This window comes from Argopecten irradians, chromosome 13 (assembly GCF_041381155.1).
Source record: "Argopecten irradians isolate NY chromosome 13, Ai_NY, whole genome shotgun sequence".
Classification (NCBI taxonomy): domain Eukaryota; kingdom Metazoa; phylum Mollusca; class Bivalvia; order Pectinida; family Pectinidae; genus Argopecten; species Argopecten irradians.
Genome location: NC_091146.1, coordinates 3,409,196 through 3,437,126, shown reverse-complemented (window position 1 = coordinate 3,437,126; position 27,931 = coordinate 3,409,196). Strand labels below are relative to the sequence as shown.

Below are 27,931 nucleotides of genomic sequence, written 5' to 3'. Positions count from 1 at the left end.
CGTTCCTTCAGTTGGGCAAGGCGGCTGTCGATGTTCCGGTACCGTTAGGCTCTGGGTCTAGTTTGCCCTCCGGCTGCGTATTGGATGCGCGTAATCTCGTTGTTGGCCTGGATTTCCTGGAACACACGGATGATGCTGTAGATATTTGGGTGGGAGTGTTCAACCTTTCTTTGTGGAACCAGACAGACATCGTCGTTGTCGGCGTAGAGTTGTTGAAGTCCGGTTTGCTGGGCTTTCCTCCAAATACACTGCGTGAAATGAAAAAAACATCCCTTCGGTGTGGCTGCTGGAAATACGGAGCGAATGGCATTCTGGGTAGCGGTCTCGAAGTCCAGGAAAACAGTAGTCGGGTTGAGTTGGATGTTCAGTTCCGTCATCATCGTCTTTAGTAGTGTGAAAAAATCGTTGGTAAGTTGTGTAGGTCTTGCTGGGCAATAAACTGTAGACTAGCGGGTACATCTGATTTCCTATCTGGGCATGAACTGTGTTGATCTGGTGAAACTGGGTCGGACAAGTGTAGAAAGTTCCATTACAGAAGAGAGTATCGGCGTTACATGGGTCGATGAGGTTGCTGGATGTCGCAAAGGCTATGATGCGGGATTGGTCACCATCGTCAAGTAGAAGGAATTCATCTCCAGCGGTCGTCTCTGTCCACATTCCCTCGAGATTGATGTCCTGGATTGTCTTTGGTAGTTGAGGAGTCTGGGTACGTCTGGCGTTGTAGAGTAATGTCTTGCTAGATTGAAATGTTGGTAGGTGTTGGACAGTGGAGAGTGTGTAGTTATTCCAGTCGTGAGTTCGCAGTTTGGTAACCTCTTCCTCGTAGATCCTGGGTATGGGTTTCACCTCCTCCACGCAGCGGGTACGGATGTTCTTCATAATCTCCAGTGCGATGATCTTGGCGTGGTCCTGATGATGGTTATGGGGGTGGCGGTCATTTCCTGTAGGGATGCTGTTGCGGGTACTCAGTGTGGCGGGGCAGTCGGGTATGGTGCATCTCCAGTAGGTGCGTTCTCCTCTGTTGTTCTTCACACAGTAGATGTAACCATACTAAGCAATGTTCTGTCTTCCAAATTTATTTCTAAGAAATTTCACCTGAATCTGCGCGTTTGCCATGTTGGTGGTGGGTAGGGAACTGTGATAGTCAAACCTCTCTGATGTCCTTATATACTTATAAAATATAGCTTGGATGCTGATCTGAAGACTTTTAATCTTATTATCCAAAATCTTAGATGTATTAACTTTTCATCAAATAATCCATTATATGCCTTGATAATTGATTTTGATTACTGTCATTTATTGATTCTTCACTCATCACACTGTTGAAAATGGTATATGATATGTAAATATTGTTTAAATAATGATGAAATTAGATAACTTTAAACATTGTGTAAAATCCAGGTAATGTGGGAAAACACAGGTAAAATCCAGGTAATGTGGGAGAACACAGGTAAAATCCAGGTAAGGGATATGTGAAGCAGATTTTAACTGCTGTCACAACATAACTGCCCCTATGTTATTATAAAAAAGTAGGAGAAACAAGAACACACCTTTCCCTGTGCTAAGAGGTATGACACCTCACCCCCCTCCACACACACACCCCACTCACCACCCCACACCATTGTCTTGGTTACCAGCAAAACCATGAACTGGTATTTGACATCACAGGTTGTTATTTTCACAATTAATATTTCCGTAAGTTACACAACTAACTAGAGTATGCAGAGTCATTTCATTATATGTAATGTCTTGTGTTGAAAACATCGTGTAGCTCACTTACTTTAAAGTGTACACGGAATGGAAAATGATATTAAGATATGTTATTCTGTTTGATCTCCTGACAAGAATGTTGAAAACCGCATCAAAATCGGCCGCTTCAGTACCGAGATACCGCCCTCCGAAGTGCTCGATTTTTACCTGTATATCAACTGCTAATCAGGGAATCGGCCGCTCATGCTGATTTGGGGAATAACCGGATGTGACGTCACGAGGACAACGGCAGTGAGGTGTTTGGTAGTGGGGTTATAGCACAAAGGTGGACATATATGTATTCCTAAAATGGGGTTACGAGAATTTTACAGATATATATATACAGTATACAGTAATGGTGACGATTTAATTATATATAAAATAGGAAATATTGCAACTGAAATCATGCTAAATACATAAGTAGATTAGCGGAAATTAATAAGTTATTTATGTTTCTGGTATAAGCCAGGTGTACCTTGTGTAAAAACTTTTAATTAAGTAGAGATCTTATCTCTGTTTTAACAGCTTACTAAATTATCAAACCTGGGGAATATTCAATTTTAATAATGTCATTTAAAAAGAGACGAATTCGAAAAATGATGTTCATATAATTATCCATTTGAATTTGTTTCTGAATAAATAAAAATTCACTTGGCCTATGGTTTTCAAGAATCATCATAACGAAAAGAAAAGGTGTTAAATGTATTTCATAGTTCAATACACGTAAATATCATAGACATAAATTGGGAGGGGGAGTAAATAAAAAAAATAAACCACTTGAGAAATTGAATTTAAAATACATAATTCATTTATATATGTAACAAGTCTATCTTCCTTTTATAGCTACATGTACATGAACATGTATGAGAACATGTGTTATTTTAACAATATTTAACAGTACATTTATTGGTCATATAGATTATCATTATTAGTATTATATAATGATCGATATTGACCAAAATTCACAAAGAATTGGATATCCAAAATCTAGCAACTACCAGAAATATCAAAATTATGACATTGTGCATCATATTTGCATTGTTCTTTCTCGACATGCCATTTATAAATAATTTTGTAGTCTCTGTTATAAAAATACATATACGTATATAACTAGAAATATATATACGAGACAAACGTATGCATTGGTCATTCTGAAATATACAATTATGTATACATCTAGTGATTTAAACACTTGTTATATGTTATGTTCGAACGGTATATTTTACTGTAAACCAAGTATTTATAAGTGTAAACAAATATGACATTATACATCAATTAAATGATGGTCCATCGCTAACTTACCTGTGATCTTACTTTTGACACCTGACGTGAGCTAATCAACGAAGCGTGACAGGTCACTAAACACCTTTCTTACGTAATCTGGTTATTAGCCCCCTCATTGGTCTCGGTTGACCACGCGTTTTAGTTACTGCAGTATACAGGTAAAGAGATAAACGCAGCACGACATTGGCTATTCGGAAGAACAGTTCTGATTTTGTTCTGTACTTGATATCTGTAACTTGGATTAGACATAGACATCTTCATTCTTTTTTTCGTCTGACTCGTGCATGATTTATTTTTTTCAATTAAAGACACTAATAAATGAAATTGAGCGAAATATCAACAAGTCGTCGGATGTACTGTATTATATGAAAATGGATCGATTTCAGATATAACGCAATTAGTAGATGCATTTACATATATGCAAAAAATTCTGCTTAAAATCATAATTTAATTCGTATGGGTAGGTTATATGAAAAAGTCAGAAATTTGTAAAGCGGGTGCGTTTGACCCGAGTACTTGGATAACAAGTCGACCCATAATATTCATGAGTCGTGGTTTTGGATAATACACATAGTCAAGAATCCTTTACATAATATTCATGTATATGTGGTTCAAAATACCGTAGATTTACAACGTACGTGGATTATTATACACATTATATTGTGTATATAATTGTGCAGAAATCGCGCAGAAATGTTCATTTATCTACGACAGGTACATCAATATATGCATGGTATAAAAATCCCTATTTTCAAGCGTATTCCAAACTCATATCTATGATTGAGGATAATGTACACATGTATTTGTGTCTGCAAAGATCGATATTTACAAGCAGATAGTTTATATCAGATTGCAGACGCAGAAAATCGCCACTCTATCTTATGCGAGTAGAGTAGGTCCCGTTGTCCTCGTGACGTCACAGGCCAGGGGTCCCGAATCGGGGTCAATGGCTTGGGGCTTCAGGTGTGTTCTAGAGAAAAGTCGCATTATCTCTAATACCGTATTCGCTATGAAACTCGTACTTTCTCCATTCTAAATTTTATACAGTGACACATTTATCAAGCCTTATATACCCAAACCATTCCGTGTACACTTTAACTGTCACCGCCATGTTCATTTGTTCTTCGGAACGCTTCTCGAGTTTACCGACAAGCACAACATAACATAATTTGCATAATGTAGTCACGATATGAAAGTCGTGAAGCGTTCCGAGAGAGAAAAATGAACATGGCGGTGACGGTTAAAGTAAGTGAGCTACACGATGTTTAAATGGAGTTTCTACAAAGTACTGGTCATGACACCTCCAAAGGAGATTGTGGATGAACACAGTTCTGGGTACTGTTTACCACCACAAGCGTAGATTTTGTGATTTTGGCTTGGTTTTTGAGGTACCCATTAGAGCCGAAACGACATTTCGACCGGACAGGAAAATGTCTACCTGGCATATTTTTCGTAAATTTCCCGATTCATCAAGCCATAACTTCGTCAATACTTGGCCAATTTTGTTCATCAAGCACTCAATGGAAAGATAGATTATTTCTCTTTAAGGTAAGATATCCTTCAATGTTGTATAGAACCCATTTATTAAAATGATAACGAATTTTTCAAAATAGGTCCGTTTTTCTCGACCGCCGAGTTCATACCCTTGATACTATAATATATATACGTATACTATTGGTTAAAATATTTCGTGCCAGGTCCCTATGTTCTTATCCCTACTATTTAAATCTCTGTTTTCACTTATAAATCCTTGCTTTCGAATAGTTCTTTTTTCGATATGCCATTGTAAATAATATTACTGTTTCTAGTTTAAAAATACATCAATCTGATTGAAAAATACATATACATGATACACTTGCTATATGTAATGTACAAATTGGGCCAAGACCTGTGTACAGTGTGAATTGAAATTACATGAAACTTGATATGTATAATTAAAGCCGCCAATTTACGATTGAATAAAATTACAAACAAATATATAGTGTATGTACATGTATATTGTTAAATAAGCAATAAAATGAAATCTGCTCTCAAGATACAGTGTTAAACATATTTACTTATATACAAAACGTTCGGTTTAGAATCATGTCATCTATCATGAAAGCGTGACAATTTTATAAAGTGAGTTTAACTAGGAGACATCAAACTACCCGTGTTGGGTCTTGGATAATATAATGAAGGACGTATCAGTCCTTGATATAATATTCATGTATATGTGTAGTCACTGGGAATATTGGAATATTACCAAAGAAATAATAATCACTTTGGATTACAGAAAACAATTGACTTTTCCCTTAATTACAAAGATCGGTAGAAGATATATTAGTTCGTAACATATTTACACAACGGTATGTTTACATGTATGATAATAAAATCATTGTCACAGCTTGAAAGTTTCCTCCGTCTGTATACAAGGTTGGTTAATTCTATTATTTTAAATAATGCGAAATATATATAATAATACTTCATGAGGCTAAATTGGCCCTGTAGTAGCTAGTGTCGACGGGAGGTACCCGTATCAAACTGCTATTTTGTTAATGTATTACCAAACATACATTTATCATTATGTATACTTAATTGTATACGTATACATGTATACAGTTTCACATCTCATTTTTTTCTTTGTATCTCAAATTTGCGGAATAAAATATATAATTGATTGATGTTGCTAAAAACACGAGAGCGTATATATAATGTTATAGAATGTATTGGTGTCAAAATGTATCCTTTTCAACAGTTATGCATCATGATGTTATTTTGATATTTTTTGATGTTGTAAGTTAAAAACTGGTATTATGTCACTTCGAAAGTCAGGTGCTCATCCTAATGCTCTTAACCCTGCAACTATTGCCAAATTGGTCAAAAGTAAGATCTATCCATCGGCTCTATTCGGATGTGAGTTGTGGCGTCTTAATAAATCAGAGATAAATATGCCAGAACGTGCGCAGAATTTTATTGCCAAATGTGTTTAAGGCTTTAGGATGAGGACCAGGTCTGACATGTGTGTTTCATTGCTCGGATGGGTTACCATTGAATCGTATTTTGACATAAGAAAATTATTGTTTGTAAGAAGAATTATTGCAATGGATAGTGGATTCTTGATTCACAAAATTTTTGTCACCAGATTTTTTACGTATTTTTTGAATGCAGAAAAACAACAAGGTTTCATACCAGACATCATAAGTATATTACGAAAATACTCATTGTATGATTCTTTTACTAATTTTAATAGATCTTGTACTTCTCCTCGTAAAAAATATTGGCGAAAACTTGTTTATAAAAATGTTTACAAATTTGATGAAAGATCACGTCTAGAACGTATGTCAAATGATATAGATTTTATTAGATTCAAATGTATTCACCCTAAAAATAGGTTGCACTTTCTTTGGGAACTCGCTCTAAAGTTCCCACAGTATATCAATCATGTACATTGTATTTTGAATGTTTGTGTAAACTCGCGAATATCAAATTGTATAGAATTATGTCAATATTGTGGAATACCTTTTAATGATCATATTACCCATATTATTTTGCATTGTGAAAAAAATAGTGCAATTCGTGACGAGTACTGGTGTTTTTTGGTGAATAATTTTGGATTAGAATTCATGTCGTCGCTTCACAATTTAACAGATTTTGATTTATGTAACACCTTGTTGGGTAAAGAATTTGCCTATGATTTCTCAAATAGTGCCTTAGAGAAGTTTGGATAAGGAAATGTATCTTTTTTGTATAGACTCCTGAAAGCATGCGATCCTTATTGCTTTGAATAATCTCAACTAATTACTAATTATTAGACTTGAACTTGTACATATCTTGTAAATTTCTATTCGCTTTGTTTTGTTTCTTGTTTTCATGTTAAATGTCATTCTTTATGTAATCTTCAACTTTGGAGGAAATAAAGATAATAATAATAATAATATCACAAACGTAACTGCCAACAGAAGCGCACATTTTGACAGAGGTCTACGGGTAAACGCCTGTGGCTATGATCTGTCGCTATCACTACACACACACGACTGTGTCACAAGCGTACGGTAGTGGGTATATTGCATTAATTAGATTTTTTTCCGTAAATGGCGACATAAAATCGTCCGGAATATTGCAGGAATTTTATTCATAAAAACAACATTCCGTCCCCCAAAAATGGAGTTCCGGATTAGGAATCTGAATAACTTCAACGCCAGATATCGTAGTCCATACCAAAAATACAAATCGGAACAATTTTACAAAATGCACTAGCAAATATATGTGTGATATATCATTCTATAATATGAACATGTACCTAGCTTGTACGGTGGATTATTGCTTACCAGAAAACGTTTTACGGATATAATAATATATCAAGGACGTATATATAAGTAAAACTCATCATCAAAATTTCAATGGTGCTGCTAAATGGACGAAAAGTTGTATCTAGATTGAAAGCATAAATGTTCACAGACATGATGTCTATCGAAAACCAATGTACCATAACTGACTGCACACGCGTTCATTTTGACAAAAGTGTACAGGTAATTAAACGCCCGTGGCTATGATATGGGGCAGCCGTCGCTATGACAACACACACGTGTCAAGCTGTAGTGGTTATATTTGGACATTTTTCAGCACGTGACGACATACCTACGTAAAATTCGTCCGGGATATCGCAAGAATTTTATTAATGAACAACATTACGTATAACTTAAACGCTAGATACAGATCCTACTGACGGCTTCTGGATAATCTTCCGACAAGGATCAGTTAGCCGGCAGGGCACAGGTAAATCTGTCTATCACAGCGGGAGGCTGAAGAGTGTAGTCTGCGGATGAGGGTTGCACATATTTAGCTTAAAAATAAAAGCCATCTTCTTAACACAATGTGTATGAAACTCCTATTGAGAAACCGATTAAGTTCTTGTTGTAAACATGAATTATTGGAATAAATTGGTATAGCTATAAAACGGTCGTAAGCTACAATCGAGACGATACACAGTCATGACAAATTAGTTATCGACCACAAACTATTTTATTTAGACCTTACTATAATTTAAGACATGTGCACGATGAAATAGACTATACTCGCTAGTGACAGCAAGTTTAGATAAGGTCGTCGTAATTCGGCCGTCAAATATATTTAAGACATTGATAATCAGTGATGTTTTTTTTTTTCAGAAAATGGTGTCAAAATGCAAACTAGTAGAGAAACTTTATGGCACAAGATAATGAAATTTCAGTGAACTCCTTTGAATAATTAAACAGATCTAGTACGTGGTCCTTCGATCAATATTTGACTCGGCTAGATAGACCGTTTGATATATTTGACTGATGTCACCAACATCAATATTAGTCCTGGTCGCTGAAAAAATTGACAATCACTATAAAATTAGACTGAGGTCATCAAAACTCGACCCGGTGGCTAAATTAGATCATTGCTGTGATATTAGACTGAGGCCATCACAATTTGATCCAGTCGCTAAAAATTAGACTCGTCACTGTAAATTAGACCACCACTATAAAATTAGACCCGCCACTGAAAATTAGACCCACCATCACTGATAATTAGACCCATCATTGAAAATTAGACCACCGCTGGAATATTAGACTGTGGTCACCAACATTAGACCGGTCACTGAATTAAACTGGTCACTGAAAATTAGACTGGTCTCTGAAAATTAGACCAGGTCACTGAAAATTAGACCACCGCTGGAATATTAGACTGTGGTCACCAACATTAGACCGGTCACTGAGAATTAGACCCATCACTGAAAATTAGACCGCTGCTGTAATATTAGACCGGGGTCATGATAATTTGTACCATGGTGGTTATTTTTTTACCAGTTTGCTCAGAATTAGACTTATTCTGATTATTAGGTCATTTTCTATCAATATTAGGCCTATTTTGAAAATGTAGTATAATATATATAAATGATAAGAATTTTAGACTTTGAAATTTGGACTAATATATAATTATCTACATATATCTTTCAGGTATGTTACACTGTGTAGGTCAAGCACATGTGTTTCATATTTACAATAGTATATGTACGTGCATGTAAAGTCTATTGAAAACCAACCTCTGTTAGGGTCATTGTATTGCTATTAATTACATAAGCATGTTATTAATTATGTTACATGATAAGTCTAATGAGTAAACATGTTTCCCTATGTAATACAGCATCTACGTTGGGTCAAATGTTCCAGGTATTGGCTTTCATACCCAAATATTGACATATGTTATCCCGATGTACTGCTATATTAACTCGCCAATAATCTCTGTACAGAGTCGATTCATAAGACTCCAATAAACGTATCGTACCATTCACTGAATCTGCGTTGGAGTTCTACATCTACATTTCATCAACTACATCTATACACACCACAACAACCTACGAAACTACACGAAGAATATAAACATCATATTGGCGCCGTGCTGAAAAGAACCTGGGTTCGGACATTTTGGAAGTTACTACCACTATCGATCATTGGTTTCACAGGTATGTAGATTTGGCCTATTAGATCTTTTACAAGTAAATATTTGTACCACTTATTTTATTTTTCTCGCACAAATAATATTACTGTTTTATCATGGCTTTATCATCACTGAGAACCGGTCTTATTCTTAGTGAGAATTATTGTTTGACTTTATACACATATACATTTTATGAACTAAAATAGACTACCAGTATGTAGTTTCACTTTGAAGTACACACATAAAACTTACACTAAAACACAGACATGCACCACAAGGAGTCGACTACATCAATACACATAACGCACACATATAGACATAAAAATAAACAATTTATAAGTTAAAACAATTTCGTTATGGAAATATTTGAGGGAATATTTTTATTCAATAACCTTGCTAATTATATTTAACTACAATAAGCTACAATATTTCAAATCACTGGTTAAAAAATGTTCAATTATTTTATGATTCCTCTCCTGTGACATGTTCATGAATTTAGTTGCTTGTTTGTGTCATAAATCTTAGAAGTTCCTTAGTGTTTATTTACATATAATATTTACTATTCCACAAAAAACATTTTTACATCTTATATACTTTTGACAAGTTTCTCTCACGTGATAATGCACGGAGGTTAAAATATGTACATGGAAACTCGTATATTTTTATGTTAGAGGCAGAGTAGTGATGTGATTAAACACACGCGTTTATTTTTAGTTGCTCTAATCCTCATATAACATATTCCGCACATTATACCTTTATATACATAAACATTCCCATACAACATAACACACATTATGATTATATTATTTATTTCATTATTGGAGGAAATTACTACCTGATGCATTTGAATGCAAGTTTAACACTTGTTAATTTTCTCCTACATTACATATTTTGCACATACAATTTACAAACTTACGGAACTTTCTTTCACTTATCATCTAGTTTCCTTTAAGTCTCAATCTAATTAGAGACGAAGCATCATGTCTGAGTTTAAGACGGAAGTACGTACTCTCTCATTGATTGTCATTCACTCTATGGCAACAGCATATCGTGAACATGTCCTCGAGGTCGGAATTAGTGCAAATTAGCCTATATATTATTTTGTAGTTTTTTTCTCTCAAGTATTTCAATCAAATTTTCTACAAGTTTAAGCTATTTGTATCAATCTAGTTACATTAAATTACACATATTCATTTTATATCTTCATCAAATGATCAAGCATTATTAATGTCTTACTCATACACCACACATAGATATTTTTCATACAATTCACTTAGTTACCGGAAAAAAACCCTATAAATGCAAATAAAAAAAGAAAAACCCACAATGTTAAAAAAAAAGAAATATACTACATTGTACATAAATTACGCATGTATGCTAGAAGTTGTGTTGTATTTTTCATCTAGTTTTCACAGATTCAATGTCTGTTCTATCTCAAAATATAAATATAATAAGAACTGATAAATTGCTAACATAAATATATGTCATCAGTTTTTTTTTCACTTAGTATCACGTTTATATGTTTTTAAATTTATTCTTCTTATCAAATAGTTAAGTATCAAAAGTTTTACTCATAGATAATGAGACGACCATACATTAATACTTTACATACGGTTATATTATCGCTTTGAAGCACGATTTACAACTTAAGTTTTACATTGTACAAAAATTAACAGCAGTTAATACATTTAACACCACAAGCTCATGATAGTTTTTTTATGCATTTGTTGACTGCTTACTACATTATAATATATATCCCTTTGGTTTTTTTCCCCACAAACTCTAAATAACAACAGCTTGATAGTTATAGATATATTAAATAAAATATCTCCAACTATCCCGTAGGCAAATATACGGATAATATTACAACTATTGATTGATACGTACAATGTTATTGAGCGATTATTTTATTATCTTTCATTTTTCTATATAGTTTTTCTACATTTCTGGTGATGCCATGATATTCTTAGTAGTATATTTGTGATTGGTACAATTATTTATAAGGAAAAGAGTGAAAAGTCTAATCTTTAAAACTTGTCGCCTTTGATACGCAAAATAATTAAGAATCAGCCATAATCCAATCGAAACATGATCTGGACCCCATGCGACGGAAGTGTTAATGTATCCACGCCTGTCAACTATAATTCCGCCTCCAGTTATAGAAGTGGATCAGTAGCCCATCATAATTCTGACTTTATTTTGTCTTCGTTTATAGTTGACTTGTTTGTGTATGCCGTCTTCATTCTATCATTGGAGTTCCTGTTAATATATATATATCTCCACAAAAGACACTTACAGTACATCTATTATTTCAACATACGTATATTTTCTGGATAGTCTCCCTGAAGTGATTAAACACCAGATGAAAATTGTTATAAGGACTATGCCAGGCTATGTCAGAGTCAGAGATAGTGACGTGTTATTTCACGCAAATTTTCAATTGTATCTCTGTGCTTGAAGACATAAACATTCACACACAAAAAACCCACCTACATATTCAACGAATAGGGAGGAGCCGATGCAGTCTAATGCCGGAATGTTTGTCTAAAGTCTCCTTATCCAAAGAAGTCAACACTACACCTTTCCACGTCAACACAATTATCATCAACGGATTTGGAAATACCCGAAGCAGTCAAATGCCGGGAAAATTGTATGAATCTCCTTCTCCGATGAAGTCACCACAACACCTTCCACGCCAACATATATCTTCAAAGTGCTCAACGGATTTGGAAATACCTGATGCAGTCTAATGCCATGGAAAACGTGTTTTATATTTTCATCTCCGGAGAGGACTCATTACACTAAGTTTAACTTATATTCTACAATTTTTACACGGAACTCTCATCTTAAATAATTCTTAGCCTTATTGTGCAAGAAATCACCGTTGGATTCAAGATGGTTGTACATCGTTTTCAGCACTCATTAACTTTTCATCACGCGACGGCATATTTATAAACAATTCTATATCTACGTTGGACATTTTAAAGTTATCTTTTGAATACTGTGTTTTTAATAATCTATTCGGAACTCTATGTTTTACATACTATACTTATTATGCTTTATATATATTCCTTTCAAGCAACATTTATATCAATAATTTCATTTTCTTTATTTATATTTTATTTTCAATCAAAATATTGAAAATTATTTGAAAGTGTGTTACTTTCATTTTAACTTAACTGTAAATTTTCATTGTATTATTTATATCTATATACATGCGGTTCGTTCTACAGTTCTAGATTCAGTAATTTAGAATATAATGGTCATAATGATAATATAATAATGATCAATGATAAGAATTTTAGAAATTTTATAATTTATTATATCAAATTATATCTAATTTGATATAATGTATAACATGGCGACGAATGTAGTATAATATATATAAATGATAAGAATTTTAGACTTTGAAATTTGGACTAATATATAATTATCTACATATATCTTTCAGGTATGTTACACTGTGTAGGTCAAGCACATGTGTTTCATATTTACAATAGTATATGTACGTGCATGTAAAGTCTATTGAAAACCAACCTCTGTTAGGGTCATTGTATTGCTATTAATTACATAGCCATGTTATTAATTATGTTACATGATAAGTCTAATGAGTAAACATGTTTCCCTATGTAATACAGCATCTACGTTGGGTCAAATGTTCCAGGTATTGGCTTTCATACCCAAATATTGACATATGTTATCCCGATGTACTGCTATATTAACTCGCCAATAGTCTCTGTACAGAGTCGATTCCTAAGACTCCAATAAACGTATCGTACCATTCACTGAATCTGCGTTGGAGTTCTACATCTACATTTCATCAACTACATCTAGACACACCACAACAACCTACGAAACTACACGAAGAATATAAACATCATAAAAATTAGGCCAATTTTTGAAAAAAATAGGCCGTTATGGTTTTCCAGTGTCAGCATCAATCACAAAACCAGAGTCACGACAGGTGAAGCTCTCATGCATTTTCTCCTGGTGTTTTGAGTAGGCCAGTCTACACTCTGCCTCATGGTCCACCCCCATTTCACAGCCTCCTTTTTGGACAGATTATAGGTGGCATAACCAACAATGTTCCGTACAAGGTTGTCTGGTGGTGTTGTTGCCTTGCGTGTCAACACATCACGGGCTTTAGATCCTGTCGCTCTTCCCATTCTCATACCACAAGGGGCTGACTGACTGGTCTCTGGTGGTAATTTCTAAATTCACAGCTTGAGTTTTTGTAACCTTGTATGACCTTGGTTGAGGAAATGGTGTCGACATCATCAGGGTTATAATCTGGCTGTTGCAGAGTTGATAAAAGCTTTGGGTACTTGTCAGTGATGGGCTTGCTGGGTGGCTTGTTGACGGCTGGAAGAGTCGGAGTAAAAAAGGAGGCATTGGGTATAATGGCGTAAAGCTGGTCAAGGTCTTCTTGTGATGGCAAGTCAGCTGATCCGTTGGCATGGACAGACTGGACTTCCTTAGTCCTTTTACCCTTGATATTTTGGAATATCTCTGTGACAGTCGTAGGAGTAACCTGGAATATAAATGATCAATATTAAGCATAATATGAAATCATTTCATTAAAGGATGTATTTAGAACCAGCCTTAGTGAATACTTGTAATTTTATTATCTATTCAAAAAACTTCTTAAACCCAGTAACTATTACTCACTCTTTATTTCTTTTGAAGCGAAAGAAACTATTATGCATCTCTATTATATTATTGGAGTATATTATACAGTATATCAACTAGGCATTTCCTTATTTTTTCAAAATATGATCAGTAGAAGTGATATTTGAATACTAAGTAAAACGACGTTCCAAACAGAAATATTTAAAAGACCTTTGCCATTAATGATACAATCTAGACAAATCATGTGTTTTTCTACTTCAACATACCTCTTTTTCGAAACGAGCTATTCCACTGACATGCCTTGCTGGTTGAGCTTGTTTGAGTAAGACTTCATCTTCACAGCAATTTCAACTTTGAACAGGAGGGCTTCAACATGACTCCATACTTCACCCAATCTATAAAATAAAAATAAAAAACATTATAAAGCTGACTCACATAACATAACTAATTAACATTAATTTTGAAACAAAAAATAAAGTATATTTTGTTTACCATATATATATAACTCAAGTTCTGTGAATTATATCTATTGAACTTTGGGTTCAACTTTGAGAAACTGAGACAAATCATTTATTCACATATCAAAACCAATTCAACAGTTATAACGTGTTCAGCTGCATCGTTTTTTAAAACAAACATCTGGTCTTTCGAGTAGCATCCTATCACTAGGTCACACTCTTAAGTTGTGACTATCAAATGTACATAATTGAAAGTGAGATCTGGCCAGGTGCTTGGGCTTGGGTCCCATTTACCACTAGATAAATACGGATCTGGTAATTTCTGTGTACCGCTATGCAGGGGGTCGAACGTGTCTTGGTATACGAAGGTGTAATTTGGTATGCCAAGCAAATATGGCGTCGAAAGCTCCGCTTCGAGTGTCAACAGTGATTGGGAAATCACTCATGTCACTTCTATGCTTCATGCAACACTCTTATAGATGTGGCGTTTCGGTTACAAAATGATTGCAGTTTCTAAAAATGCAACATATAATTACTGTCCTCACTTAAACAAAAATCTTTTGAAGAAAAAACACGCGATTTTCACGCTAAAAACAGCACCTGGGCATGGTACAGGACTTTTTTTGGGCTGAATGTGAAATTGTAGTTCGTTAGAACAGCCGTGTGATAGACAGAATATTTTAAAATACCCTATTAAACAATGTTTGCCCTGTTTCCACTGTGAGAAATGACTGAATTCACAGTACCGAGCGTTTTATTTCGGTGTACGCAATCATCGGTATGCGTAGTCGTGGACACCACCGGTTTTGGCATGATGTGATCTGTTTACATACAAGTAAAGTAGATATTTGGAAAGTGGTATAACTGCTTAAATATGTGGTGTAGGTATTTTAGAGTGTGCAACATTGTTTTTGTGTCAAACATTCTATAATGGACTAAACATCAAATTTATTAGTGAGCCCTTTTTGTCAGGCATACTCAAGAAAATCTATTATAAAAGGTAAAATTCCTCGAAACGCAAAAGCAAATATACAGACATGTTCTTCACCGACTGTAACAAAATAAATTATGATTTTCCGTTCACATGATATTGCTCCATGATCACCGAAACAGAATTAAATATTTCAATTAAAAAATAAAAACTTATTGGCACTTAGACCTGTACATCCGTTCAGTGTGAAAATAGAAATGTCTAAGACACAACGTAAATGTTTGAACAGGAACGAACATATAAGCACGTGGGGGTGGGGGGGGGGGGGGGGGTACCTGCAATATTATTGTAGACTAGACAGAAAATTGTGTCGTCTTCAGCCGATATAGTAGGCCGGGTATGTATATTCGTTCTAGAGTAGGAAGGGGGGACATAAATTAAATACTCCATTCTGACGACTTTAAACACGCAATTTTTAATAGTAATATTGATTTGTTTTTATTTTATTGATTTTATGTGCCCCTGTGATCAAGGTTCCATGCAGCCTTCGATGTAACAATCCCCTGTGGTCTTAGCCATGTTCCATACCCTACAGCTATGCACGGACGCAAGTTGATAATCAAATATTAACTCGCGCACGTGCTCGAAACAGGTTAGTATTCAAATACTTATAATTATCTGTGCTCGTGCACATTATCAACGGGCAATACATTCAATGATAACCCCAATCAAACAAAGGAGCTATGCCTTAAGTTCAAGTTATCGGCACCCTTGTGTAAGTGAAACCAACAAAAAACTATACAATCTCGGTTGAGGCATTGTGTCTCATAACATTATATATGTAATGTTATGTAAATAGACGCCATCTATGTTATATATATGTCCGCAATTAGGACGAGGCCCTGTGGTCGGGATATGCACTCAAGCATGACACAGGTATAAAAATCAGTCTTCACGTGCACAGAGACGGGGCAGTGCTGTAGCAGACGACTATTTTGAGCTGAGAAACAGGTATATTATTGTAACGAAGCTGCGGTGCGCTTCGTTGCTATATTTTCCGGAAATTATATTAACCGGGACTTTGGTGGGAATTTGCTGAGTACGAGATCTCGGGACTGCGCCGAGGCTTTCAGTTTTCTACCGGGCCTTGAGAGGTGAGGGTTGTGTTTTTGAATCCTATGTAATTTTTATATATTTGTCGCCAATTCATTCCCTAATTTGCTGTTATCGTATAGTATGGAAATGCATTAACATTACTGTGTGTGTATTTTTCGCTGTCAGTCGATATTTTGCTATATTTTTGAGTTTGAAATACTTGTGAAATTGTGCAATGTCGGACTTGGCATGTCTCGCTTTTAGACTGGTTTCGATGGTATTTAAAAGTCTTCACTCTTGTGTTGAGAGCCGTTGGTAGGCTGGAAAAGAGTGGGAGCCTCCTGTGTTGAGTTTCGGGGTGAACCGTTAAGGAGATATTTTGAGAATCTTCGCTGGAAACGGTGTTTGTGAAATTGGAGGTTAAACTATCGATAATCGGCCCGGTGTACTGTGTAGCGCCACGTGCTCGGTCTTTCATTGATGGGTAGGAGTTAATTCTGGTAGCGACAACGTGAGAATATTAGCAGCAAAACTGTCCATTACACAGTACTTCCCACTGAGCCACGCGGGTATTTTCTTGTTGTCACCTTTACACATGTTAAATATTAATAAACTGTTAAATGAATTTGATGTCGTCCATTGTCCATACTCACTAGTACCTTTGAATATTGTAGCGAGACATAGGAATCTACAAGCTAACGCGGCAGTCGAACCCAGGGCAAAACAAATTAATTGTATTATTCTTACTCTACGCTAATGTCTGCGGTCGTAGCGAAACAAGTCGTTACAATTTGGCGCCCAACGTAGGGCCCTAATTAACTAATAAATTAATTTGAATTTTTGATTGTTGACTTCCTACTCGTTTATTTACTAGGCGGTGTGATGAGTCCCTGTGGTTGTGAAATTCATACAGGTGTACTGTTTACGTTTCGGTTGAGTGGTTATGCTTGTGTATATAATTTCTCAGGTGTGAGCTATCTATAGCTTGCACTGTGTTTCTCTATTGTATTCTAGATTTAGTCTGGTTAGCTTGATTAACGAAACTTGTGTAGGCGTTTCACATTAGTACTGGTGAGAATGTGGACAGTGCGGATTTTGGAAATGAAATATAGGCTTTACAATCCTGTGTAAAACGCTCATGGGAGGTGTCGTGTAAAAGGGTACGGGGGAAGGATGGGCGACATTATTACTGGGGAGGCCGCTCATAGGTAAAGGGGACTAAGTAGGATTTATTGTAGTAATGATATGGAGTTAGAGTGAGTTAAATTCCGAAACTGATGAGGCCAATACTGAAAATACAAACTTGTAATTAAAGCTGACAATGCAAGATAAAAACATGCAGTTGAAATTAAAAAAAAAATATTTTAACGAATTTTTTTTTCAAAAATTGTTTCTGAGACATCCCCTAGTTATGACAGTGTGGTATCTAAGGAAGTGGCAGCCATTTTTCTTTTGCTCTGCTTAGTAACCTTCACTGGCCAACCCCCTATATAAAGCACGGGACACTTGACATATGCTTTCTCTATATACTCTGCTCTTCCTACTCCATTTCCTATCTTTTCTCGTGCCCCGAAACGTTATATTTAGCGTCACGGTACGTAAAACTCTTCATTCATTCATTCATTCTGACACACGTGTATCATTCTAAACATGTCTTGTCTCAGATACACATGCCCCGATATTGCAAATAACAATGTCAAATTGAAAATAAACACTGCACTCACCTGACAATAGTTCATTGAAGTAATAGATGAATGTGTTGTCAGCTAAATCCCAACATATTTCCAATACGAACTAATAAAACACTTCAATATACAGTAGGTTTTACACGTACATGTAGAACGACACGTGTGTGTTTTTGATAGTTGTCGCTCGTTCGGGTCAGGTACGTAGTCACGTGTATATGGTCAGTTGAGTGCATCGGGTACGATGATATACGTGGAGATATGTGGACGGATTATTGTTTGGATTTCTATTCACTTGCGTTGGATTTTATTTTGAGAACGTCTAATTGACAACTTGGAGGAGTTGACATGTTTTCTTGCTAAAAAAAGTTCCATATAGTTTTACAGGTGAGGGTTTTGTATACCTATTTGTAGGTGATATAACCTGTAGACTGCTAGGTGTATAGGTACATGAATGAGCGCACGTGTGTCGATTCACGCGCTTTATATAGGGGTCGGTGAGTCGTCGGAATGTAAAACGAAAAATGGCTGTCCTCAACCGGGGAATGTCTCATAAACGATTCTTGAAAAAAAGAGTATACTTATTAAAAAAATCATTTTAATAATTTTAACTTGCATTGTCAGCTTTAAGATATAAGAGGGGTTGTTATTGTTTAGTAGTATTGATGTTACAATTTGATAGGACTTACATTTGTTGTTCAACTTGTTTTTCATATCTGCTGTATACTGGTGCCCCTGACCTGGCGGGAGGAACTAAGGAAGAGGACCCAGGCCCCTGTGTCGTTGCCGGATCCACAACTTCAAAGCGGTTTGGGGAAATGCGTACGGCCCTGCCTGGACCCAGACGTCCTTATTGTTATTCCGGAAGTACAAAGTGTGATATAAAGTGCCCGGAGGAACTTTGATGTGATAAGTGTCGGGACATTGGGGTGTTGCTTTTGGCCATGGTAACAAAAACCCCCTGAGCTTGAATCCAGGGAATTTCAGTGTTACACAATGAGAACATTATAGTTTGGGCCCGATCGGGCAGGGTAATTACACCGAACCGCGCAGCACAGGGGTCTGGAGGACACCGTGTCGACCCCTGAATATCCCTTCCCCCAGGGGGCATCAGAACTATTGGATAATGTGCATTAGTAAACATTCAAATTTCAATGTATTGATAAGTATTCCTGAAATGTTCATATCTGTTTTATAATTTTTTTCGTTTTGTTATTGTTAGGTGTAATTGGTGGGGGCGACCAGGGGCATGTAGATAAGACTGTAGGTATAATTGTAGTTAGTTAGGGAGAAGGTCCAGGTGGTTGGGGGTGTCTCAGCGGGGGGTAAGAGTTAACATGACCAACACCTCGAGGTAACCCTAACAAGGACTTCTGCTATTCAAAATTGTTGGGGTGGGTATTTTTAGCTGTTAGGCATTCTGGCCACTGGGGACTATGGTTCTAGTGGTTAGAGTTGATACGACCAACACTGGGGTCTTGTACTCACGTGGTCAGACTTAATTAGTTTGGGAGGGAGCTATATAAGTAACGGGAAAAGTCTCTGGTCGACCCCAAATTTTCATTCGAGTTGGGTTAAGTAAAATCATAAGAGTGGCTTCCCCAGTCTTGTAGGATCGTTTAGGCCCCAGTGGAAAACTTTGTTTTGTTAATTGTATGTTTTTGTATTTGTGTATTTTTTTCCCATTAATGTCATATTTTTTTCCTTTTGTTCTAAAGTCGTGTAAAAAGGAGGTGGTGTCCAAGGCAGGGAAAAAAATATCTAAGGGTACTTTTCTGATTTTGGAATTGTCTAAAATTATTAAGGAAATTTAACTTGGTTAAAAGACTCTTGGGACATTGTTCTGTTTCTTTTTTTATAAATGCTGGAATCTTGTGAAACCCACAAGGTTAATGACAGCAAGGGATTATTACGTTTATCTATAATCTTAAAGTTTTCGTGTACGGAGTTCTGGGACATGGAGCTTAAACTTTTTCTGCCTTGGAAAATTATTCAACTCTCTAAGTTATGTTTGGTGGTGTCTAACTTTGCACAGTGGAAAGTGTAACGCGTGCAAATATATATGTTAGGGGTAAAATCAATTGCTGATTGATGTCCATTTCATAATAACAATTATTATGGTCTCACCATTGTAATACTCGACAACATCTTCTAATATACATTTATTGCAAATGTAAGCAAGGGTGCCTGTTACAATTCTTTTAGCACCCATTTCTGCGCTGAAATTCTCCAGTCTGCTCCGAGGTCACTTGGCATTGTACATACGTCAGGTGGTAGTACAATGTATATATACGAGGCATCTGCAGTTGATTGCTAGGGCTGTAAAACAAGTATACAAAGAGAAAGAAATACAAAAGAAAAGGAATGAAAAACAACCATGCCCTAAGCTATATATATATAATCACTACTAAACAGAAGTGATTGATGTACTCGTAGAGAAAATAAGTGATATTAAAGGTGAGCTGAGTATTGAATTTTGCTAGCCATCAGCTACTACCTATACCAAGGGCACGTAACTCATGTGACTGTGAGCTGTCTGGGGGTTTCATAGCTTGTCTCTGACAAAACTTCATTTAATACAACAGTATAGTGAATGTTTGCGGGTACATGCATACCAGTGGTGTTACGAAATAAAGATGTAATAATTAAATATCTGGGAAAAAACCATAAAGATAAATAAAAGATAAGGAAATATTGTGTAATTGGTTGCAAATAGAAATTTGTAGATTGGCACAGGAATCCTTGATGAATTATAATACTTTTATTGTTTTAACCTTTGATGCACTAGCATTGTAGTTATTTAGCAAGAATATCAATATTGAACATCTTAGGGATAATTAATCGGTGATACTTGTACATGTTCTATACTTGTGATGCGATATAATTAATATTATGTACTGGCATTGGGATGATTGTAAAACAATTTTAAATCCCAATGCCACTTCAGTATATTTGTTATATAGAGAGTCCACCTCCTTTGTTTTTGGTACCTTGTAGTACAATTGTTTTTTGTTTTTGTTTATTTTGTTGTTATCATTGTGATTTTGGCCAGTGAGGAACAATTTAAAGATAATGATATGTTCTATCTCCTGTTTAGAATGGCCGCGGTATGTTGATGCATTTGCGTCCTCTGTAATTGTAGGAAGTTCTCACATTATTTTTTTTCTCTTGCAGTAGGTTGTTAGTGGCTGCGGGTCGCATCCTGTCTAGGTGGTTGGGGGGACAATATAGTTAGTTTTTTTTATCTTTTTCTTTTTCCTTAGCTGACGTTTCCTTATTAAGGCATGTTTGTCTTTGTGCAAAATTTTGGATTTTATTTTTTTCCTTGGATTACCTCCCTTTATTAAGATATGTTTGATTTTGTGAACTTAAGGTTTTTCTTTCCTTAAATTACCTCCCCTTGATAGGTTCTTTAAAATTTAGTTTGGTTTTTTCCATCCTATTTTTTTAGTCTAGTTCAAGTTCGTGAACTGGAAAGATAGTTTCTTTAAAATTTAGTTTGGTTTTTCCATTCTATTTTTATTCTAGTTCGATTCGTGAACAGGATAGATAGGTTCTTTAAAATTTAGTTTGGTTTTTTTCATTCCATTTTTATTCTAGTTCGAGTTCGTGAACTGGATACTTCCATCGAAAGGAGTAGGTGCAATAAAGGTCAATTTTGGCCCCAACAGAGATTGCCTTTATTTTGATACTATATATACATCAATATATGGGAATTATAAAATGCACACTTTCAATACATTCTGTTATGTTGTTGCCTAGCAACAGGCCTGGCAACGAGCATACAGTATTGATGCAAAAACAGACACTTGAATTGCTTTTAAAAATTTCTAACGCGTAGATTAAGGTGGAAACTTTAAGAAAGTTAGTACTTTGTGATGTGTATAAGAAATCATCGAAACCATGTCATGTTTCATAACACTTAACCATATTATAGCCCATAGTTACACCATAGCAACCATTTTCTCTCCATAGCAACAACACTCTAGACACTAAAAACACAAAATAATGAGATTTTAAAGATATTTAATCAATCTAATTTTACGTCTGTTCATTCCATTTCTGTATTTCAGTTGTCGGTATTATTCTGACATTATTTAATCATCTAATTCTATTTGAGGGTAACTTTTTATATCAAAGTCCCAAAAGGATAGCAACAACGTAATATTATCACAATCTTATGGCACTACTACATATGTACACTACGGTACTACTTTACGATATGTATTACATGTATACGCTCGCTATTTACAAAAGTAAAATCGACAATACTTTAATTCATGTAAATATTTCCAAGTGCAATAATGGAAGATAATAGATTTAGATACATGTACAACAGGTCATGTTTAATTTACAAGCATTTTTCAACCGCGCAAGTGACTTCGGACTTACACCTTTTCAATGTGTTCCAGAGGTTTGTATCCTGTTCTGGGAATTACGTTACGTCACATCTACCCTTTCTTATCAATTAATAAGCTGTTTTTATGTTATTTACTTTCAAGCATGATCTTTTAATGTAAGAAAATACTTTTGACAAGCAACGCCAGTGTCCTTGCAGTGGTTTATTCCTAAATATTTAGTATTAATACTGGTAGCATGGCAACCATACAGTCTTTTGATTTAAACATAGTTTATTTGTAAATTCATACACAATGCATATGTATATGCATTTTAACATTTGATCACAGTAAAGTCAATGGTTACATGTATAACTACCGGGAAGTATGTACATAGTACATATGTTGACTATGGTAATGGTGTCCTTATTATTATTATTTTTTAATTATGTCAACTTGAATAAAGGAGAAAATAGATTGAACAACATATTCACATACGGTTATATAGGTTAAGAATGTTCCTGGTTCAATATTTCTAAATATAATATTTTAAATTGTAAATGGAACTATAGGCCTACTGAAATAACACATGTAGGTATAGGCCTAACATATTATTACTAAAAGGCCCGCTACCTTTCCGAAAGGGCTCTTTATTCTTAAAATTAGAAAGTAAAACGAGATTGATAAGTTTGTAGATTTGCAAAAGTTATTAGCGTTCTGTTAATACTTCAATTGGCAACACATTCTGACCAATTTATTCAAAATAACCCTAATGCTATTTTCATGACGCGGGTCGTATTATGTTTTAGCCGTCGTCCTGACTGCGCCAGACAGCAAAACAGCCAAGTGTACTTCACTGTTAAAATAGATTACGAAGGAAAGCTTGCATTTGTTAAATGTTGAAGCCTTGTGTAAGGTCATCGATAAATATAATTTTCTTACACAATTAATGTTATTGAAATAATATTAATTCTTTATTTCGGAAAGGTAATTGGTCTTTAATATATAAATAGATATACTTTTTTAGGAAAGGATAAGTTGATAATTTCCTTAAAAGTTGGGGTTCAGAAATTAAAAAAAATATATATGTATAAATGTCGATTCGGACTCACTTCCTTCGGAACAGGGGACAGAACGTCACGACTGCCACGCATGCTTCGTAATTACACTCTGTAGTTGAAAAAATGAAGATATGTATCCTTAATAATCTGTAGCACTCTAATGTAAACAATTTTTTGCTAGATTAGATTTTATTATATAAAGGTATATAACGCCTTTATGATATAACTACATCTATAACATATAGAGATAAAATAACTACAGTAGTTAAACCCATGTCCAGTGTCCTACCGTATTGCACTACTCTAGCCTAAATTTAGCGGTATATATCACGACTCGTTTGTCCGAATACTTCTGTCCGGTCTCTGTAGTAGGCTTAACTGTAGAATCGCTTTTCAGATTTTCAAAATTAACAAGAGATCCCAGAGGGATCTTGGCGCCCACCAAAGAATGATCTACGTCTGACAATAGAAAGAAGGATCTTTTCTCTGCTTTCAAATTTTTACTACATATTACTACATATGAAATTTGAGAAAGATCTTTTCAGTACTTTCTGAGATATATAACACTAACAAACTTCAATTGTCAAAAACCTGTTGGCCATCTTGTTGACCGATCGGTCCCAAAATGCAATATGCAGGTCCTAGGAGAACCGACATATAAAATTTGAGACAGATCATTTTAGTACTTTCTGAGAAATAGCGTTAACAAACTTCAATTATCAAAATTCAAAATGGTGGCCTGTCGGCCATCTTGTTGACCGATCAGTCCCAAAATGTAACATGCATAACTAGGGACCAAAGGGAACCTGCACATGAAATTTGAAACATATCCCTTCAGTATTTTCTGAGAAATAGCGGTAACAAACTTACACTATCAAAATCCAAGATGGCGGCCTGGTGGCCATCTTGTTGACCGATCCGTCCCAAAATGCAATATGCAAAACTAGGGCCCTAGGGGAATCTACATGTGAAATTTGAGAGAGATCCCTTCAGTACTTTCTGAGAAATAGCGGTAACAAACTTTAAATATCAAAATCCAAGATGGCGGCCATCTTGTTGATCGTTCGGTCCCAAAATGCAATATGCACAACTAGGGCCCTAGGGAAACCTACATGTGAAATTTGAGAGAGATCCCTTCAGTACTTTCTGAGAAATAGTAGTAACAAACTTTAACTATCAAAATCCAAGATGGCGGCCTGGTGGCCATCTTGTTGACCAATTGGTCCCAAAATGCAATATGCACAATAAGGGCCCTAGGGCAACCTACATGTGAAATTTGAGAGAGATCCCTTCAGTACTTTCTGAGAAATAGCGGTAACAAGAAATGTTAACGGACGGAAGGACGGACGGACGGACGGAAGGACGGACGGACGGACGACGGACCACGGACAAAAAGCGATTTGAATAGCCCACCATCTAATGATGGTGGGCTAAAAAATGAACATTTTTCACTTAAAACACACAGGCTTATACATGAAAATGGTGTCAATGAATAGGATTTACTGTATGACGGAATGATCTATGTTGAACTGAACGTTAACGTTACTGTACTTGGCCTACCAACGATACATGGCTTCGAATTTTCAGTGACGTAGGCCTACCGAAATGTCAGGTCATTGACGGGGTCCCATCTATGATCAAAATACCTCTCGTGAGATATACAGTAGTAAATATACAGACTATATATATCAAGAAAAGTATACTTGATTCTTCAATTGAACATCACGATCCATGTTGAAACGACCGGGAAGACAATGTATATAGAAAATCAGCGTAAACATCGCCAGTTACGCCGTGTCAAAACATCGAGTACATTATAAAGGCGGGACCGTAATCCGGGCAAAAGAATACGGACACTATTGTTATCGCAACGTTTTCGCTACAGAAAATTGAGAAAGGCGCTTACTGCACGGAGTAATAATTTTATACATTGTCATAAAACTAATCAAAATAATCACTAATATTATCATTATTTCTTAGTTCATATATGCACACTGAATATGTTTCCGATTTATTTTTTCCGGATAAATAATAGCCGTGCCCGATACCGTTTTATGTTATTATTACCGCCGCTGCGATCTCTGGTTCGTTAATTTCATAGAATTTTCTTTTTTTCGGATTGGCCGCATTTGTGTCCAAATTCGACATTTTGCATAAAGATTCAAATTTTTATGTTGGTTCTGTTGACAAAAAATGGTGTTTGGACAAAGCTGCGGCCAATGTGAAAACTACGCTTTTTGAAGCCATTTTTGCAAGAAAATGTATAAAAATGCATGAAATGGCCTAAATATATCGTCTTTTAACCCATCTACAAATAATGTAAGTGGAAAATCATCTTTGATTGCGAAAATATCGATACTCAACTCTTTTGGAAAGCTGTGTTTGTGAGATTTGACATTGTTTGAATTTCTATACATTCTGGGGCCATAATTGCCCCTTATTGTACCTACTCCTTTGTGCATCTTACTTTTGGCTTTAAATGTTTCAACTTTTGTTAGGAACTTTGTGGTTTATTTTTTTCCCCCAAATTATCTCCATTGGATCAGTTTTACGGCTACGGGTCGCAGCCTGTCTAGGTGGTTGGGGGGTATGTAACGAAGCTGCGGTGCGCTTCGTTGCTATATTTTCCGGAAATTATATTAACCGGGACTTTGGCGGGAATTTGCTGGGCACGAGATCTCGGGACTGCGCCGAGGCTTTCAGTTTTCTACCGGGCCTTGAGAGGTGAGGGTTGTGTTTTTGAATCCTATGTAATTTTTATATATTTGTCGCCCATCCTTTCCCTAATTTGCTGTTATCGTATAGTGTGGAAATGCATTAACATTACTGTGTGTGTATTTTTCGCTGTCAGTCGATATTTTGCTATATTTTTGAGTTTGAAATACTTGTGAAATTGTGCAATGTCGGACTTGGCATGTCTCGCTTTTAGACTGGTTTCGATAGTATTTAAAAGTCTTCACTCTTGTGTTGAGAGCCGTTGGTAGGCTGGAAAAGAGTGGGAGCCTCCTGTGTTGAGTTTCGGGGTGAACCGTTAAGGAGATATTTTGAGAATCTTCGCTGGAGAACGGTGTTTGTGAAATTGGAGGTTAAACTATCGATAATCGGCCCGGTGTGTAGCGCCACGTGCTCGGTCTTTCATTGATGGGTAAGAGTTAATTCTGGTGGCGAAAACGTGAGAATATTAGCAGCAAAACTGTCCATTTCACAGTACTTCTCACTGAGCCACGCGGGTATTTTCTTGTTGTCACCTTTACACATGTTAAATATTAATAAACTGTTAAATGAATTTGATGTCGTCCTTTGTCCATACTCACTAGTACCTTTGAATATTGTAGCGAGACATAGGAATCTGCATGCTAACGCGGCAGTCGAACCCAGGGCAAAACAAATTAATTGTATCATTCTTACTCTACGCTAATGACTGCGGTCGTAGCGAAACAAGTCGTTACATTATATCAAACATCTATAATAAACAAACTTAGTAACTCAAGAAGTCAGCGTATGGACCTCTATCTTAATGCATCACACACAAACGTCGTTTATGATTTAATAAAACAGAAATCATCAAAATATATTCAGTAAGGTGAATGATCGAATTACCAGAACATTAAACTAACCAATTATGCAAAACGATAAAAACACAACATCGATTTCATGGATGATTACATTTGGGTTTTTTGTTTTGGTTTGATTGATTAAATTAATGGCTTATTAATGTTAGAGCCATGGCCATGTATGGGGTGTGTAGCGTGTATGAAGTGCGGGGAGGGGATTCCAAAAATGGAACATAGTAAGTATCTGCAGCTAGGTTCATTGTTTGTTGGACCAAAGCTAGTTTATCTTACCCATCTGTTATAATAACAGCATTAGTTCTTGTAAAATAACATGCTAGTAAAATAATAGAAAATACCATTTTAGTAGTCAAACACTGAAATTCATCATACCAAAACCGGTGGTGTCCACGACTACGCATACTAATGATTACGTACACCGAAATAAAACGCTCGGTACTGTGAATTCAGTCATTTCTCACAGTGGAAACAGGGCAAACATTGTTTGATATGGTATTTTACAGGATTCTGGCGGTTCTTACGAACTACAATTTCACATTCAGCCAAAAAAAGTCCTGTACCATGCCCAGGTGCTGTTTTTAGCGTGAAAATCGCGTGGTTTTTCTTCAATAGATTTTTGTTGAAGTGAGGACAGTAATTATATGTCGCATTTTTAGAAACTGCAATCATTTTGTCACCGAAAT

The 27,931-nt window shown here is 35.7% G+C and overlaps 1 protein-coding gene, 1 long non-coding RNA gene and 1 pseudogene across 2 annotated transcripts in view; 1 reads left to right on the top strand and 2 right to left on the bottom strand.

Annotated features, from left to right (window-relative positions):
• Positions 1–27,931, top strand: part of LOC138305441 (angiopoietin-related protein 7-like) — a 163,936-nt gene that overhangs the window by 123,940 nt on the left and 12,065 nt on the right. The gene's annotated exons all lie outside the window — the stretch shown is intronic.
• Positions 8–1,622, bottom strand: LOC138306505 (uncharacterized; annotated as a pseudogene).
• Positions 12,715–18,581, bottom strand: LOC138305557 (uncharacterized). The gene is made up of 3 exons (XR_011205719.1): positions 18,318–18,581; positions 14,376–14,504; positions 12,715–14,011 (listed from the first exon to the last, which is right to left on the bottom strand). It is a non-coding gene; the product is annotated as an uncharacterized lncRNA (long non-coding RNA).